Raw genomic sequence first — 18,562 nt, 5'->3', positions numbered from 1 at the left:
GTCTTTGCTGTTAGTAATAGTGAAATAAAAAAATAAGAGACATTTTTATTGGGTGTGAAGGAGGGGATAGAAATAAATTTGTTCTCTAAGAGCTCTGAGTTTTGTTTGGCATTGTTTGGGTGCCACAGACCTCAATAACAAAGAACGCTTTCAGTTTGCCTTACTGTTGAGGCTGACTAAGAGCAGAGATTGGGACTTAAGAATAAGGCTAGGTAGAGCCTTGGGAGAGAATTAAATAATTTATAGTTTTGTTTCCTTTTCATTGGAAGACAACAGAATGTGGAAAAGACACAAGCAAAAATACTGTGCATCTCCTAAGCAAGCAGATCTTCACTGTTTCCTAGTCTACCATGACCTGAAAGGAAGAAGCAAATTACATTAGCATCTTTGTATTGGTTTTAAATGTAAGTGCAAATTTCAATCTTTACTTCAATCAGAAGTAAATATAATAATTAGATGAAATAATAATGTGGGGTTTTAAAACTCCCTGACAACCTTTAGCCTTTTTTGAATCTTTTTTTGTAAATGAATGACTTCATGTCTCAGTCTGCGTATTAGTAAGACATCAACCAGTTTTACTGAAGACACACTTTCTTTTCTAAATTTACCTTCTCTGGTTTCTCTTTCTGTGACTTTTCTTGAGGCTTTTCTACATTTTAATATACCCAGAATTAATTTCAAATTAAATATAATATACTTTCTGGGGTTGAAGTCTCATTTGGTCTGAAAAGAAAATTAATAAGTTACTTGGAATGCATTGATAGTGTGTGTCATCATGACTGTGTTCAAAGGAAAAACAGAAGAACTCTGCTTGCTACTAACTTATTTCTATTTTTCTGTTGTTGCTCTGTTTAATGCCCATTCTGACAACTTAAAATATCGAACAAAGGAAGTAAATATGTGCTATGGAAGCCATAGATCATAAAATATTCATATGTTTAGAAAAAATACACATTTAAGTTTCTTTTGGTCTCTTCAGGATGACTTTTGTTTCACAGTTTCAGTTTCAATAAAAGACACTGCATGCACTAAACAGATAAAATTTCCATTTATGTGTGGGAGAATGGAGCCAAGTTTTGCTATCGGCTCTACTACTGTAATTGTGTTGTAACTGCCTTGGAGTTTCTATGGCATCATCTTGTCAGAAGTAGTCAGTGATTAATGAGGAATACAGGAAGTGTATACTCTAGGAAATTGTCAATAGTGATATCTAACCACTGGGCCGATTTCTTCCTTCACCCCCAGAAATGAAACTAACTTCAGCTCTAGGTGCTTTCTGCAGATGTTCATATATTGTGCTGCGATGTCATGCAAAGCTGTACTAGAGCAATTTGAGTACGCCTTAATTTTGTGGCTAGGGCACTTTCTTTAAAAACAGGAAATGAACATGTTTTGTCTCAAGAGAACATATTAGCCATGTCTCCCGAGATCTGATTATATGGTTTAGTTACTCCACTGGTATTTAAAGCAAGGACACCAGTAGTTCTTTCATTGCTATTAAAAGTATGCAAAATTCCTGCTTACAGGAGAGACATAGATAACCTACCTCACTTCCCATGTGATGGGAGGAGGAGGACCTTCCACTGAGGATTGGTGGCCATTTGTCTGGGATTTTAGTGCAGTGGTGTGGGGAGTTATAAAACACTGATACGTGACTGAAGTTGTCTTTGTCCCTGAACTCTCCCTTGCCAAAACCAGCAGTAGCAGTGACACAGACTAGCAACTTTTTATTTATCCCTTAAACAGGTTCTAGGATGGTGGAGGCTGTCCTCTTTGTGGGATACATACTAGCCGCGTGGCACAGAACATCAGTGAGTTTGGCTGCCAAAGGCTGTATTTTTATCAGAATCATTTACCTTTTAATTCTGCTTGTGCTGGATATGTGTGTTCAGATACAGGGAGATAAAAGACTGAAAAAAAATGCACTGTTTTGTCAAAGTGCAATTGTACAGGCATTCCCTCTGCCAAGAAGAAGGGTGCAAAAGCACTGTAGAAGGTGAGATGTCAAAAATAAACCTCACTGTATTCCAGGTCTACAGCAAAGATTTTTTAAAATCTTCAGTGTAGTCTAATATTGAGACCTGAAGATTTATATCAGAGAAGCTTGCCCTGCTGAAGCATCATCACCTATTTTACAAAAACATTTACAGTGTAAAATGTAATGATCCTAGTACTACAGGTTTTGGAACAACTAATCAAAATAAGCTGATAAAATGTCTAAGCTGGAAATGAAAAAGAACCATCAAGCTAAACTAAACTGGGGGAGAAGTGAGGAGGAAGGAAGGAGGAGGTCAGTAATGTGGCAGCTCCTATTCAGACAGGCAAGCTGCATTTGTAAGTGATGAGGTGGTGTGAATGTGACAGGAGAAATCCAGACAATAAGTTTGAGTGATATCTTTTTTCCTCTGCTGCTTCACTGTACGTTAGGAAAGGAAGTAGTTTTTAGACTTGAAATTGCACTTTTAGCCACACAGAAATATCCCTCAGCAGAAAGGAATGAATAAAGATTACTTAAAAAATAGTAAATTTGATGAGAGTGTTCTTTCTGTCCAAAGTTGCTATTTCTAAGTTATTTTCATCACTTTTTGGGATGGTTCAACATGTTTTCCAAGTGTTACATCTGTTTGTACAGTTTACAAAATCTAGTCTCAGAACAGAACTTGTACTGTCTGACGAGATTTTCCAGTCACGTGGTTGGAAAAATGACTTCCAAATATTAAGTCTACAAGTGAATCGTTATAAAGAATAGTTTATGTGCATCCTCTTGTATTTGTTTTGCTTGTAAGCAGTGAATACTAAATGACTGAATGATTTGCACAAATTGTCTTATTTGCAAACAGCCTAAATGTGGAAATAGAGACAGTTTTCTTTCTGAAGTGGACTTGAACTAGATCTAAGGGTAAGAAACAGATGCCCCCTATTTCTATCTATATTTAAATGCTTTTTTTTTTTTTTTTTTTCTTTTTTTTTTTTTTTCCTCCCCAAGTATACTTTGCTATTGTTCACAAGCAGACAGGAAATCCTGAGTGAACAGTGATGACTGTTTCCACTGTCTTATGTTTTATAAGAAATGTCTTCATTATGTGAAACAAGTGTAAAATGCTACCACATGGATATGTCTCTAAGTGATAATTTGAGAAAGATAGGAACAGAGAATGTATCCCAACAGAGCTGTGATTACGGTAGCAATGTTAGCTCTTAGATAAGCTTTACTATTAAAACTGTGACACACTACCTAAGATGCTCAGTTACTTGTGAGCGTTCCACTTTAGTTTACACAGTAGTTGTAACTAAATATCAAGACTATCTTCACTAAATCAAATGTCAATCCTTGATTCTTCCTGGAGAACTGGAACAAGAAAGTCTATAACAGGATGTATAGAAGTTTCTTGTGTGAGAGCTGGGCACAAGAGTTGGAATCTGGCAGTGATCACAAACCCACATGTAAAAAGATGTTCACGTTTGTAGTTGCCAGGCTGGTTTTACTGTGTTTGAGAGGTGTCTCCAACAAGGTATACACTGTGCATGTAAGTGAAGAGAATAAATTTCACTTTGAGTGAATAAGCCTCTGGGCTTATTTTTTCCCAACACTTTTGTGTAATCACCAGAGTGTGCCTCCTCCTTTAGCTAATATTTGTAGTAACTTTATATGTTAAAACAAGGCTGTGTAGTAGCTGTTGGTAGCTTAACCATGTGGCTTCAAAATTAGCCTTTGACCTTTCTTAGCCTAATCAGGAAATTGACTTTAAGAGTTATTCCTTAACGTGGGATATGTGGTTAAAGTTAAACATCACTAATAGGAAGTCTAGTAACAGGAAATGTGTGAATGCTAATCCATACAAACATAAACAAACCTTTGGCTTACATATAATTTTATTGGAATTTTCCTCTTGACTCACTTTCCTTCACTAAGTCAGAAAAATTACAATGGCTTGTTAAAGTCTTTGAAGGGCTTCAACTTTTTTTTTTGTGGCTGTAGATTTATTTCTACTTAGGAAACCTTTAAAATGGGGGGTAGGACTTTGTCAAGAATTAATGATCAATTGTTCATTTCACCTTCATTACAGTCTAATTAATAAAGTTATTCACCAGAAATGTCTACTTCCTTGGGCTCAAAACAAGAATATTCAGGCACAGCATTAAAGATTGCTTTACTTATTGACTTTACATCGGATAATTTTGAGAGAAAGATTTAATAGAATTGCCTACTTCTGTAAGATTGTTTTGAAGCCTCTTCAGAAACAAGTTAGTCAGAAAAAGCCAGTAATGAATACTATTCCAGTTCAGAAAACTATCCATGAGAATTTGAAAGATTTTTGTTATTTTCATTGGATCCTTTTCATGTCTTGATAGGAAGGCAGGCTAGTGTGACCTGGTGCTACATATTAATCATCTAATCACTATAGGTATAAATTCAGACTTTTTGGAAAACCTTTGAATTTTACTTCAGATTTCATACTAAATGCACAGAAACTTCACATTACTATTGAGCTCCATTAAGCTCAATAGGTTATTGTGTATGTCCATTGACACAGATCAGCTTCCGGGATTAGGGCCAAGGTAATTTTAGTGGGAAGAGCTTCCTTAAAGTCAGGAGAAAAATCTTAGGGGAGCAGAACAGCCTGGTCTGAAAAGATTGTTTCTCAAAATCTTACAGTTTGTGTAGTTTCTCTCTTAACCTCTCTAGAATAAATAAATCAGTGATATTCACCAAAGAAACAGGCAAAGTATTTACTATGCAAGTTAAAGCAAGGAGCATGTAAAGCATCATAATAAGAATAGTTTCATAATGATGTGTGTTCACTTCATGTGTATTTACAACACTGTCTAACCCACAAAACACACAACTTACAGCATTTCTTTAGATAATTTTGTTCCTAAGGGAACACTGTCAACAAAGTTCTTAAGATGTGCAAATTATGTTAGCTTCAATAAAAATGTTATTGGATGTAAAATGAGTATCAGATGACTATCTAAAATGTATTTACTGATTAAGAACTGTGAAGTAAGTTGTATGAGTATCCATACAGCCTTGTTAAATAAATTTGGGATTAATTCTGTTTACCTTGATATGGAATTTTCTACAGACCTCATAGAACTTTCCCCTTAGGTCACAGTAAAGTTCCACTCCTCTTTGAGTATTAAGTCTTCTTTCTGTTTTCAGAGCCCTATTTGCAGACTTCAGTGTTGGAGTCATTCACACTACTGTCGTCCAAAAGCTCTTTGCCTATAATACCCAGGCAAACATGAAAAATTGGTTTATATCACAGCCTTGTTAAAAACATGTTTTGCAAAGTGGTGTGATGATGACTGAGAAATATGCTTCCACTTGAATTTAGTCATGTCTTTAAAAAAAAAGTTACTATGTAAAGGTGTGAGTATTTATACAGGCAAATGTTAGGGTCTGGTTATTTCATTGGTCTCTTGGAGTCCTTCCTGAAGTCAGTAAATTTAAAAATACTGTTTCATTTTAAGGTAATGGAATTTAATGAGAGAAAAAACTGTAAAGAAGAGGAAGAAGAGGTGGAGTGAGCCTCAGAATAGTTTTAAGCTTTTTTTTTTTATTTTTTTCCCTTCCTTTTCTTTTTCTTTTTTTTGTCTTTTCTTTTTTTTTTTTTTTTTTTTTTTTTTTTCCTTCCTTTTTTCCTACCTAAAATAAAGATTTTCTTTTTCTTTTCAATGTTACTGTTTGGCAAGGATCTTCACTGTTTCCTTTGAACAACAGTCTTTTATGGTGAATTTCAATCATGCAGTAAATTTAGTGTTTTTAAATACTTGAACCTTGTGATGCTGATCTTTTTCCACAGGAACAAACTCCTCACTTTTTCAATGAGTATACTTTTTTTTCCTCTTCAAGTATTGCTTCTTGTTTTCTTTCAAAAACTGCTGGAGCATTGGGGAAAGAAGTCTGGTCTTCTGAGACTTGTTTTGATAGAATATAAATGACTGTTTACCAGGTAGTGCAAATCATAATCCTTCTGTACTTCAGTGCCTTAAGGTTGACATTCTAATGAGAATGTAATTTACCTAGTTAAAAGGTTATCTATGAAATGAAGCTATTCTTTGTGTTGGGGTGTACACAGAACTGAGTGGATGTACCTGGTGAGATTGGGTACTGCATGCTTCTCCCAGGAAAGTGAGGTCTGGTAATTTACCCTGAAGACCAGATTTGAGGCCTTGTAGCTGTAAGTTCACAAAGCACGAGGCAACTATCCCAGGTTTTATACTTCAGGCTTGTGTTTATCTTCTGATACACTGGAGGATTGTGCTGCCATCCACTGAGACCTGAAAAGGCTGGAGCAGTGGACTGACAAAAGTCCCATAAAATTGAGCAGAAAGAAGTGCCAAGTCCTGCATCTGGGAAGGAACAAATCCATCTACCAATATAAACTGGGTGCTAATCAACTGCAATGCAGCTTTGCAGAAAGAGATCTCTGGATCCCGGTGTAACCAAGTTGAATGTGAGCCAGCAGTGTGCTCTTGTGGTAAAGAAGTCTGTTGGCGGCCCAGACTGCATTAGGTGAAGTGCTGCAAGCAAGTCAAGGGAGGTGACCTTTCTCCTTGGTAATGATGAGGTCAGGTATGGAGACCAGTTCTGGGATCGCCAGTGCAGGAGACACTGGCGCACACTGAAGAGAGTCCACAGGCTGCCCACAGGTGTTGTGAACTTTCTTTCCTTGCAGCTATTCATAGGACATCAGGACATGGTTCTTGCAACTGGCTGTAGATAGCTCTCCCTGAGGAGGAGGGTTGGACCAGATGACCTCCAGAGGTCCTTTCCAACCCAACCCAAACTTTTCTGTACTTCTGAATGTGGCTTTTTTCCATCCATTTGCATGCAGTGGATTCAGACTGTTCAAGTGTTGGCTTTATGACTAGAGAATGTCATTGTAGGAGCCACTTCATGATCACGTAAAATAGAACAGTGGCCTAAGGCTTGAATGGAAGTGGAGTCATCAAGCAGAAGAATATGCACTGTGTGGCTGCTTGATTGCTAGTTCTAGTTTGGCTTTACTTTTAGTAAGGAAAGTTGTTACTTCTCATCTGTGAGGTGAAATGAGTTAGCGGACTTACTTCACCCTTAATGGACAAATATTCTTGTACTGTAAATTTACATTTAGACCCAGATGACATCCTTACTGGTGTTCTCAGACTAAGATCTAGTATTGGAAAATCTAGAATTACATTTACCTGTCTTCCATCTTCAAACACAATTGGAAGACGCAGGTCCATTTCTTATGTTTTATTTTGTATATGGGATGTTGTCATCTAGAGTCATCAGTCTGGATCAGTACCTTCATAGACAAAAGCAATACATAATCTTGTTTAATTGTTCACTCCTTCAGAAGATTTTTATACATCATAAATAACAAAACTGAAGCCTTGCCTTCTACAAAGGCAAACAAACATTTTTCAATTTTTGTTGTTGAGCTGTGCAGCTAAATAAGCAACGGGTTCTAAATGAGCTTTTTTATACCATATGTCCCACATCCTGAACTGGTGGTTTGGTCTTATTTTTCAACTGCATGCACACCTGCTTCCTCATCTATAAGGGCTGTTTCTCGTTCACAACTCTCATGATTATATTCATTCAGAGTTAATGGCAGGTAAGTTCCATTAATTTCAAACTCTTATTATGACCATAAAGGCTACACAATGCATATTTTAAAGTAGTTTGAGAAAATATTTATACAAACAATGTGAATGGTAACTGCAAATGTACACATGCTGCAAGAACAGCAGCAGCACGCTGTGCTGTCTTTCATAAGGCTAACAAGCTTTATAAAGGGATATTTCTGTCACAATTATGGTGATAGCCGGCAGTAAATCTGTGTAAAAACTTTTTTAGCTAAACCAGTGCAACTCAAAGAAGCGTATATTGGTTTAGGTACCTAATTAATTCAGAACTGCTCAGATCTTGTTCCAGTCTTGACAAAAAGTTGGAAGATGATCTGTGTAAACACAAAACAACAACAAAATGGTGAGGGAGGGGAAAACAACCAACTAAACCCCATCTGCAATGTCTGATGGCAAATTCAGTTCAGTATGATCCTACAACCCAAATCAATTTGGAACTCCTAAACGATTCTCACATGGTGGGAGAGACCTATTAAAATCTATGACTATTTCAGGAACTCCTTAATGAATGGTGTCTATACCTTAGTGAACCTTCCATTTTATCAATTGCCCTCTCATGGCTGAGGGTCTGCAGCACATCCTTGGCAGCTCTTCTATAAAGTACTTCAAAATCAAAACATTCTCAAGTCAGAAACTGGGAGTGGAAGCTGAAAGTCCCTGCTGATTTTCATTCTGCATCACCCTTAGGAATTTCTGCTTTTATGAAGAACGGCCAGTAACTTCAATTTTGAAACATGCTGTTTAGTCAACCCAAAATATTTTGCTACAGTTCCCTTCCTTGGAAAGCCTCCTTGACTTAACTCAAAATGTCTGTGTTTAAAATGTAATTTTTTTTTTTTTTTTTTTTTTTTTTTTTTTTTTTTTGTGTGTGTGGTTTAATTCATTTCCTTCTTTTCTTGATACAGCAAAGGCATCTCTGTGTTGAGCCGTCACATCCAAAAGAGGCTGACAGCATCTGAAGGCAGAGCGGTATGCTTTGATGAGAAAATGCAAATCCCAAACAAAACATTTGCAGAACTACTAATCTCTATATCAGTAAAATTGAACCATTATATATTTTTTTATAGAATGACTCAAAGGTAAGGATGATTCCTTGTAACAAATCCAGCAAATAACTTCACATACACACATCCCATTTATTTCAGCACCAGAGGCTAATTTTTACCTGATTGAGATTAATGTCAGAACTCCCCCTGTGTTTTGAGCAACCAAGGTTTGATATTTTTTGGTCTAAGCATTGCCTTATTAGTAGTTTGAGAGCTTGTATGTCGTAGCAGGAAGCTACCAGACGCAAAATATGCACTTACTGTTAAGACAAAGGTTAGAATCAGGTGAGGTTGACTTCTTTTTTTTCTGAGGTTTTCATACTTGGTTCTTTTCAAAATTAACGTATGATTTTATTCAAACTGCTCTGTCAAATATAGTCAAAAGGGGTTTCTAAATTTGGAATAGGGTGTGGCATTTTGAATTGGGTTTAGAAATTTTGGGTAACAGAAGCTGTCATTAGTTTTCATGGTAATGAATTCTGCACTTTGAAATGAGAGGTCTTGGCTGTTGTAGCTGTTGATGCAAAAGCAAAGGGAGTGAAACTCACAGACAATTTGGAAAGTATTGTGATTATTTTTAATTTTAGTTCTTTGACTGTACTATAATAATTGTAGCTAATTCATTAATTGCTGTTTGCAGTGCTGTTGTATGAAGAAAAATGTGTATCTACCAGTCTGTTTGCATGATTTGTGTTTTGATATATTTCCCTTATTTAGTTCAACTTTTACCATACCACCTACAGAGAAAATAATTTAATTTAGCAGAAGCTGTTTTCATTCTGAGCAAACCTTGATTTAAAGCTATGGGGGTTGTAATTACATTTAATTATAATGAGTTTGGGTTTTGCAAAAACCTCAGTAGTCTAGTTTGGGTTATAAATTCCCACATCAGTTCATGGTGGGCCTGAAGACTGGCAGTTCACTGCATTATGTTCCATAATTTTTTTTTCCACCAGGAGAACCTGACTAGGAAAGTGAACTTAATCCAAGGTTTAGAATTTTCCACTCTTCTATGTTTAATAGAAACTGGGACTTTGGAATAAATTTCTATGTGCATGCCTGCAGGTAAGCTGTTGCTTGTACCTGGACTTACGTATTGGCGTAGACCCACCCAATAACATAGTTCACTGGGAAGAAACATTATCTCCCGCTGGACATTTTTCCCTTCTGACCATCACTAGCCAAAGGGCAAACTTTCTCAAAGGCTTTGCAGCCAGGAAAGGCAAAAAGTGTTTATTAAAAAGCTCAAGAAAAGAAATACGTGGGGCATGGAGCTGTGCTTAGTTCAAATGTTATCAGAAAAGGATGTTTAACCTGAGAAGCTTTGGTTGTAGTGTTAGAGTGTAGGAAGGAAAGTGACTTTGAAAAGGTTGTTACTTGGGATGAGAGGCAGGAGGGGTATTCCTTAATTTTCGCTTTTGGTAAAGAACTTTTCCATCAATTATCATGCCAGTTATAAGGAATTCTTTCTGTAGGACAAGTGGTACCATATAATTATCCCCAAAATGGATGTATTTGAAAGTAAAGCAAAATGCTAAGAAAATTAATAAATTTAAGGAGTACACATTTAGTAAGGAAAAGAAAGAAGTTTGTAAGAGTCTCTGAATATGCCAAAAGGATTATTCTGATTTCTATTTCTATTTTCGCAGTCTTTCTGTTATGCTGATTCATTCCTTTTGACTTTGAATAATCTTTTTACTTCTTCCCTTGAATTCTAGCCCTATTTTCTTTAAAATAATTCTGTTATCTTACACTATCTCAAAGAAAATAAGCAAAAGTTGTCCTATTTTTTTTTCTAGCTTCTTCCTCTTTCTTTATTTTCAGAATTTAACTGAAGACTCTAATAGTTGACTATGAGTTTGATTTCTGGATCAAAAAAGTTTTAAGGCATGTTCTGAAATTTTTCCTAAGCTTACTGCTGTTGCCTTGACAATATATTATGTAAGGAATTAAGCTGTTTCTTGATATCATCATTGATAACTCCATTGAGTTAGACTTATTAAACTCAGTGTGGCTAGTATTTATCTTTAACTAGAGACTTCTACCCGTCACCATTTAAACAGTCCCTGAGGCTGTCAGTGTTCTTTTAATTTTATTCCAGCATTGCTATTAAGTTACTGGAGCATTTTTAGTCAGCTGTTCCTTCAGCAGATCTTACACAATAGATGGATCTTAGCATTGCTGCAATCAATCTGCTTACATTTCCTGTAGATCTGTAACAAAAATATGTAGCTGATTTCCCTTCTGGTTCTTCTCAAAAGTCTGTTATCATATATTGGTTGGACTTTAGTAACTTCTGTTTAGATATATTTGATTTTGTGATTTGTTTATCAGAAAATGCTGCTTCTGTCTCTCTAAGATTCCGCTGAAGCTCTGTGGAGTTTCCCATCCACACTTTGATGTTAAGGTACTTCATGACAGGAGCAGCTTGTTCTCCAGGCATTTGGGGATTTCTCCATTTAACTCCCCAAGGTATGGTTCTAATCATCTTATTCTCAGAATCTTTCCCCAGAGGTGCTCTTCTGTGTTTCTTATTGACTCCACAGTATGGATCCATTTTGCTTTCCTGTCAAGCATTGAGCTGTTCTAGTAGTGCCTCATTCAGTTCTCCGGTTCTTCCTATTAATCTTTTTTCAGTCTACAGAAGGGGAAGAGGTATAGTAGTTATTTATATTGATAGCTGTAAATCCTACTCCTCTCCTGTTTTAATTTGGAAACTCAAACAGGAAAAGCATTTTGTATGGGGATGAAATTAAATTAAAAGATTACCCATAGTTTGAAGCTTTCTAAGAAGAACAGATTTTTTAAAATTCCTCCAGTGATGGAAGTGTTCATTTTATGGTAAGTGCTAATATACTTCAAAGGTAGAGGGAACAGGTGAAAGTCAAACCAGTGCTTCTGCTAAAAATTGAAAGCCAGCCTATCAGTGCTCTTTACTTTCAGAGTAAAACTGACAAGTTTCCTGAAATATCTAGTTCAAACGTGTTGTTTACCTGCAGCTAACAGGCGTTTGTTTCTGAAGCTAGTGGAAGCAGTTTTCATTCTTCCTGCCTCAGTGATTGATTTGTTTCTTTCTGTTATTTTTTAATTTTTTATTTATTTATTTTTAAAAATTATTTTCTTTCAGGGAACTTAATTGCACTGTTTTTTGTTTTGTTTTGGTTTGTTTGTTTGTTTTTTCCCCATAAATAAACACATCAAATGTCATGGCATTAGCATAGTCATAAAAATGTCAAGTATTTGCTGCATTTGCAGTATGTCACAGTTTACTAAGGAAGGTATTTTCTCTTTCAATTAACATGAGTCTCTGGAGCGTGACTTTGAATGGGCAGCTCTTAAAATGGTGGCAATTGGTGACTACAGATTATTCCCCTTAGGGATAAGAATAGATTGTCCCCAAAGCAGGATAATTTTGGTCCTCAAAAGCAGTAGATCCTAAAGGAATACCCAGATATATATGGCCACTTAATGTATGCTACTGACCCTATGGTTGTATTCTGTGCAAGCTCATGCTGTGTCTGGCTGACCCCACTGATCTCCCACAAGAACCTATTTCTTTGCCAGTCATAATCCACATATTATCATTTGTTCCTTGGGTAGTATTATTTATTCTTTAATACAGAAGAGTGACTGATGTTATATCGTTAAGATGACTAGATCTTAAAAAGAAACAGGTACATATTAATAAATATTATTTTGTCTTGTATCTAAACATGTATAGACTGTTGCACTGCCTGTGCTAACTACAATAGCTTTGTTTTAGTCAGTAATTTCCTGACAGGATTTGGGACTGTGAATCTCAGTTGTAAGGATACAAGTATGTGAACATGGGAGTTTCATATACAATCAGAATTTTTTTAAATGGTAAGTTTATGTAAAGCAAATATTTTAAACTTCTGTCCAAAGTTCCTTCTTCTTTCTCGTCTGTTATCAGGGGAAATAGCTATAGAATTCAATGTACTTATATACTTAAAAATTTGGAGATGTGAACCCAAGTTATTATCTGAGTTTTCTGTTTTTGATCATGTCCACAGATCATCCACTCGATTTGTGATTGATATATTTGTTAAGCTTATGAGCGCAATGGTAAGAGAGACTGCTGCCTTAAAAGGTTCCTTGGCACTGGTTTTTCTATGCATGGAAGGACATCTGGTATGGCCACTGGAGAAGAAAGCAAGTGTGCTGTGTGCTGGGTAGCCTCATCCCTACTTTGAACTGCTTGCTACAGGTTTTGCTGCTGCATTGCAGCACAGCTCTGTTTCTGTCCTTGTTTGGATGGGCAGGAAATTCTCATTTTCACTTGTGGGGAATACAGTGGGCTATAAATAAGGCATAGGGCAAAAAGTGCCCAGAAAAAGGTAACCTCTCTGTGGGTATATTTACAGAAGGTGAGAGCCCCTCCAATGTGAGAGCAGTCATTACGGATCACCTCCCTTTTTGGTCTTCCTAATGTGTCTTAGACCTCATCCGTTAAGAGACAGAAATCACAACTCTTGGTTGGATTTACTGTTCTGTTTTGTTTTATGGGACAGGCAAAACAGTACCAGCTGATGATGATATGGCATATGGATGCCCACTGGATGTGGATTGCATCAGATGGCTTACTTCATGTGGTGGTAAGTGCTGCTGATTGTCCTGGTTAGGAGCTGAAAATGGATAGCTGGATCTGCATCCAAGGACCACTCTTCTGACCCGCTCTGTCTGTACAGACACTTTTGGGATGACTTTTCCTTGTACATCTAACTACTTGAGCATGTCTGGTGCGTCCTGACAGAGTCCACCTGCAGTTGCATGTGCCTCCCCATGAGCTGAAGGGAGATGATGATGACTTGGGTCTGAGAGCTGAAGTGAATGCAGAGAGTTGTGCGCACACCCACTCACTGCAGTGGATGGGAAGGACAGATCTGCTCATTCATCCTCCTTCCTCTCTCTTTACATTCTCCTCTGGCCTATGAAATTTGATGACTTCTGTAATTTTCAGACACGTCCGCCCTTTCCTCGTCTGGCGGGTATCAGTTTGTATTCCCCGAAGTGATGATAGGATTATGTCAGAGATATCAAAGGAGATGGCTTTGGCCGCAGTCAGCAGTGATAACAAAAAGTTGCAAGTCAGATTTTGTAATCTGTCTGTTGCACATCCAGGCCCTAAGGATGGATTCAAATATACATATGAACATTTCAGAAAATATTCCACATGACAGTGCCATAGGAATAATCTCTTTCAAAATCCCAAGCACTGAAGTGTTTGCAGTTGCCTAATATGTACTTTTCTGATCATTAAATTCTGCTTTGTGCTCTGAAACAACAGAGCCGTTTTCAGCAAGTAGAAGCAGGTCCTGGCCTAACCTCAGGGATGCGAGGCGCTAGAAGTAGCGCAGTGTGCCTCTATTTAGCAGTGAGGCCACATGAAATAAGCAGAAGTCAAGTACCAAAAAGCTTACACACACAATTATTTGTTTGCAAGTGGTATGAAAAAAAAACCAACAAAAACAAATCCATTTGTACGAATGAAAATGATGGTAGGTTCTACCAACATCTCTCTTTAAAATGAAGACAGTTACTGGATAATGTGTGCTTTCCATTCAGTAGTTCACATCCTACCCTGTCAGCATCTCTCCTGCTCGTGGTAAAGACAACTTCAGATTTGACACTGACATCGCAAAGAGAGAAGCAATATAATTTAGCTGTGTTATCCAATCTGTGTGCACTTTGAGGGATCTGTGGCTGTCCCAGGCTGCTACAGCCTGATCAGGAGATTCCCAGCTGTAGGAGACCACTGGATTTTATTCCTTATTCATCTCACACTGCCTATGCTCAGAAAGCATAAATGCTTTAGCACTGTGGCCTCATGTGAAGTCAGTCACTTTTGCATGTTAAGTATCAAAAGGAAATGTATAAGCAAAATGGTGGTAGCGTAGTAAGATGTCAGGGAAAGGAAAACAAAGAAGTGACATGAAGAACATTGCATCTCTTTGGGGGTGACTTCACTGAGATACAGGTTGAAGGGACAGACTCCCTTACTACTGCTTCTCAGAACTGAAAGATTAAACACTGCTTTGCTGGAGGCCAGTTCTCTCTGTCTGCATCCATATACAGATAATTTGTTCCAGTGCACGGGGACATATACTACAATGTTGAAGTCAACATTGAAGAAACATTGCACTTCTGTCTCTGGTAATTGATGTCACCAAGAGTTTGGAGCAGTTCTGCTCTTTTCTTACAGAAATCTGATTTTGTGTTTTATTCTTTGTGCGTAATGCCTCCACTGTGAGTGGTATTTTGCCATGCTGCTGCCCAGGGTACTGTCCCTCATGAATTCAAGTAGTAAGCCATGCACTGGAAAGGCATATGATACCAGAATCCACCGGCAAAGAAGTCATTAAGACAGCAGAGTAGAGGAGGACACATGAAAAAAACAGTTTAACAAAGTAGATGCCTGTGAACAAGAAATAGGATCTGGGAAGGGGCTTTAGGTGAACTCACAGCCTGGAACAGCCACGGCTGGACTGGATCCTAGAGGTGTTGCTCTCTCAGCTGCTCCTTCCTCTCTGGCACCTTTCCAGTGCAGATGGTGCAGCTGAGGCTGCATGGCCTCAGGCAGAGTGCTGCAGCAGCATGCTGATAGCTGGCCTAGCAAAACACATTTTTTCTCATTCCTTTTTTTTTTTTTTTTTTTTTTTTTTTTTCCCCCCCTTGGCTGTTCAGTATCAGCTGTGCTCCAGCTCTGGACTTACTGTTCTCCATGGGTTGAACACAGAGAGGATTCAGACTCTAACGCCAACTGAGCGTGCTTTTTCTTGTCTCTGGATGTCAGTCTGACAGCAGGTTGGTGTTATCAGTGTCCTGGGAGCAGTAAGCATTACCCGCCTGCTGTTTTTCCAGTTTTTTTGCCCCTCCCCAAAATGAACTAAGCAGACAGACAGCCTGAACAGAGAAATGGCAGAACAACCGTCTTAAAGCGGTCAAGATTTCTTGTGTTAGGTAACATGCTGGAGCCTGTGCAAACCTGGACCCTGTTGATTATGTGGAGTAGTCCAGGTTATGCACAGCTGCAGTCTTCTGGCACTGTCAGCATTTTCTTTTTTCCAATATCTGAACCCAAGCAGGCTGACACTATGTTTTTTGTGAGGCCAGTGTTCTCCCAGTAGTATTTATGTGCGCCAAAAGTTGGTGTGATCTTGAGGATCAGCTGCCATTTGGTGGTGGCTGCAAATCCCTGGAGTGGGAAAGAAGGTTTGATGACTCCTGTCCTAGAGCTGAGCTTTTTAGTTTTTTTTTTACATTTACATTGCACTCTGAGACCTCCACATCTTCTCTAAAGTTGTTCTTACTTAGGTCTTGGGTAAATGGTCTATTTTAGATATTCAGTCATACTCTTTTCTGTTAAGAAACTACTTACCAGAAAACAAATATCTCTGGGGTATTCTTTTAATTTGAATTCCACCTCTTTTCTCCAAAATAACTTCAGGAGTGTTAACATGATGTCACTGAGTTTGAACAGCAGCAAAGCTGAGACACAAAGACAGAAATATGCAGCCTGTCTCAGGACGTGCTGAGACATCCCCCTGCAGCTGTATGGGCTATCAGCACATCTCCGCCCTTTCACCAGAGACAACCTCTGAGGGGTAACTTTGCCTTCAGACTTCAGTCGCGTATTATTTGCTCTCAGCCAGAGCTTTTTGCCTGTCTTCTGGGAGCGCTGATCCACTCACCGCAGCTAAGCACTACATACGAAGCCTTTCCTACGCGTGTTCTCTCTCTCTTAAAAAAAAAAAAAAAAAAAAAAAAAAACAAAAAAAAGAAAAAGAAAAAAGCTGTCAGTATTTCAGAAGCTACGAGCAGCAGATCTTTGTGTACTTTAATCCATAAATAAACATTTCTTCTTTTNCTTTCCTACGCGTGTTCTCTCTCTCTTAACAAAAAAAAAAAAAAAAAAAAAAAAAAAAAGAAAAAGAAAAAAGCTGTCAGTATTTCAGAAGCTACGAGCAGCAGATCTTTGTGTACTTTAATCCATAAATAAACATTTCTTCTTTTGAACTTCATTAAAATTGGATGTGTTTTCACTGTAAAACATTCCGGCATCCCTATCCTTTAGACATATATGGTGATGCATATTGCAATTAATTTTAGTTTGTAGGCATACTTGTGGTATAGAAATACTGATTTTTTTTATTTTTTTATTTTTTTTTAAGGTGGACTTCTCTTCAGAATTAAGTGGTTTTTGTGTGTTATTATTTACTTTTTATTTCTTTTTTCACTAAGACTCCTATAGGAAGTGTTTTTGTCAGTCCTTCCATTCATGCCTCAGACAACTTCCACAGAAGAGCCAGACAAGAAGATATTCTGCTTATAACCACGCTTTCAGTGCATGACATAAAACTGCTCCTGCTGTTTGGGCCAAATACATTTGTGCTGTGATGATCCATCTTGCAGGGAAGCTGTGCCATGGTGCACGTGGTTTGCCTGCTACAACAGTGTATCCGACTTTCTTTGGTAATGCTTGTGGATGAATCGCATTCACATCTTCAGCTTCTCCTTTTATGCCTTTGACCTGAAGAAAGGAATTCCTGCTTTTAAATGCTCATCAATCAATGCTGCGTAGCTAAGCTGATATTAGAGCTAAGGCTAAGCCAGTGTTCATTTAGCCAACTGTAACATTACTGACAACATTCATCAGCAAATGATTTTAATTAGAGCAGCATAATGAGATCAGTAGATTAAGACTTAAGCAAATGACTAAAACTAAAGAGTGATTCTGCTGACAAACAAGTCCTGATGAGAGTAAGGATGAAACTTTTGTCACCAGTGTTTGAATAGAATGTGGGAAAGGAGAGACTTCCTAATCTTGTGAGAAATCACTTAAAAATAACACCTTTGCACTGGAGTGCTGTGTTAACCCAGCTAATGTCAGGAAGGCTTTGCTAAAGGTGAGCAAGTGCTATGTGATTTTTCTGCATAGCCCTGCAGGGCAGTCACACCACTTTCCTGGCACAGGTAGAGGTTGGTTGTGTGCTTTCCTGATGTGCCATAAATGTGGAGTCCTCAGTACAGCAGAGATGTGGTCCTGCTGGAGCATGTCCAGAGGAGGGCCACAAAAATGATCCAAAGGTTGGAACACCTTTCCTGCAAGGACAGGCTAAGGGAGCTGGAGCTGTGCAGCCTGGAGAAGAGAAGGCTCCAGGGAGACCTGAGAGCAGCCTCTCAGTATCTACAGGGGGCTGTAAGGAAGAAGGGGACCCTTTAGCAGGATCTGCTGTGACAGAACAAAGGGAAATGGCTTCAAAGTAAAAACATGGAAATTTGGATTAGATATGAGTTTACTACAAGGCTAGTGAGACACTGGCACATGTTGCTTAGAGAGGTGGTGGGTGCCCCATCCCAGGGTCAGGCTGGATGGGGCTCTGAGCACCTGATCTAGTATAGGTGTTCCTGTTCATTGCAGGGGGGTTGGACCAGATGGTTTTTAGGGGTCCCTTCCAATTCAGATGATTCTATGGTTCTGTGAAACCAGAGCTGGAAAGGGGCTACAAAAGGTGGGACTGAAAGGACAGGGAAGGGATATGTGGAGGGGCAGTGGAATAGGAGCTCCCAAGGGTTGTGGCTACTATTAGAAACATGGAGACAAAGCACTGAGAGAAGGAGAAAGAAGTATCTGCAGTATTTTAAGAAAGAAATAAGAATAGAGAAGCAAAAAGAAAAGGAACACTTTGTGTTTTACAGTAGAAAAGTTTGGGCGACTGTCCTTTTCTCCCTGCTTTGTTCTGATTCCTGTTGAAGTATTCTGGCCCTGTTTTATTTCCATGCTCGCCGTCTTCCTGAGGCCTGCTGGCAGAGGCAGGTTTTCACAGCCTGCAGTGCTAATTCCAAGAAGCACAAAG

The 18,562-nt window shown here is 38.3% G+C and overlaps 1 long non-coding RNA gene across 3 annotated transcripts in view; it reads left to right on the top strand.

Moving 5' to 3' along the window:
- LOC107308987 overlaps positions 1 to 16,542 on the top strand; it is a 44,152-nt gene extending 27,610 nt beyond the window's left edge. Inside the window, exons 2-6 of one of the 3 annotated variants that reach the window (XR_004306366.1) lie at positions 8,544 to 8,607; positions 9,641 to 9,749; positions 11,044 to 13,300; positions 15,390 to 15,509; positions 16,153 to 16,542. This is a non-coding gene — a long non-coding RNA (uncharacterized LOC107308987). Of the gene's footprint in view, positions 1 to 7,354; positions 7,608 to 8,543; positions 8,608 to 9,640; positions 9,750 to 11,043; positions 13,301 to 15,389 lie in introns of those variants that run through there. The other 2 variants (XR_004306365.1, XR_001553024.2) reach the window with 2 other exon arrangements.
- Positions 16,543 to 18,562: the final 2,020 nt, after the last annotated feature.

Source organism: Coturnix japonica, chromosome 2 (genome assembly GCF_001577835.2).
Source record: "Coturnix japonica isolate 7356 chromosome 2, Coturnix japonica 2.1, whole genome shotgun sequence".
In the NCBI taxonomy this organism is placed as follows: Eukaryota; Metazoa; Chordata; class Aves; order Galliformes; family Phasianidae; genus Coturnix; species Coturnix japonica.
The sequence above is the reverse complement of the archived record's forward strand: the minus strand, read 5'-3'. Positions and strand labels throughout refer to the sequence as shown.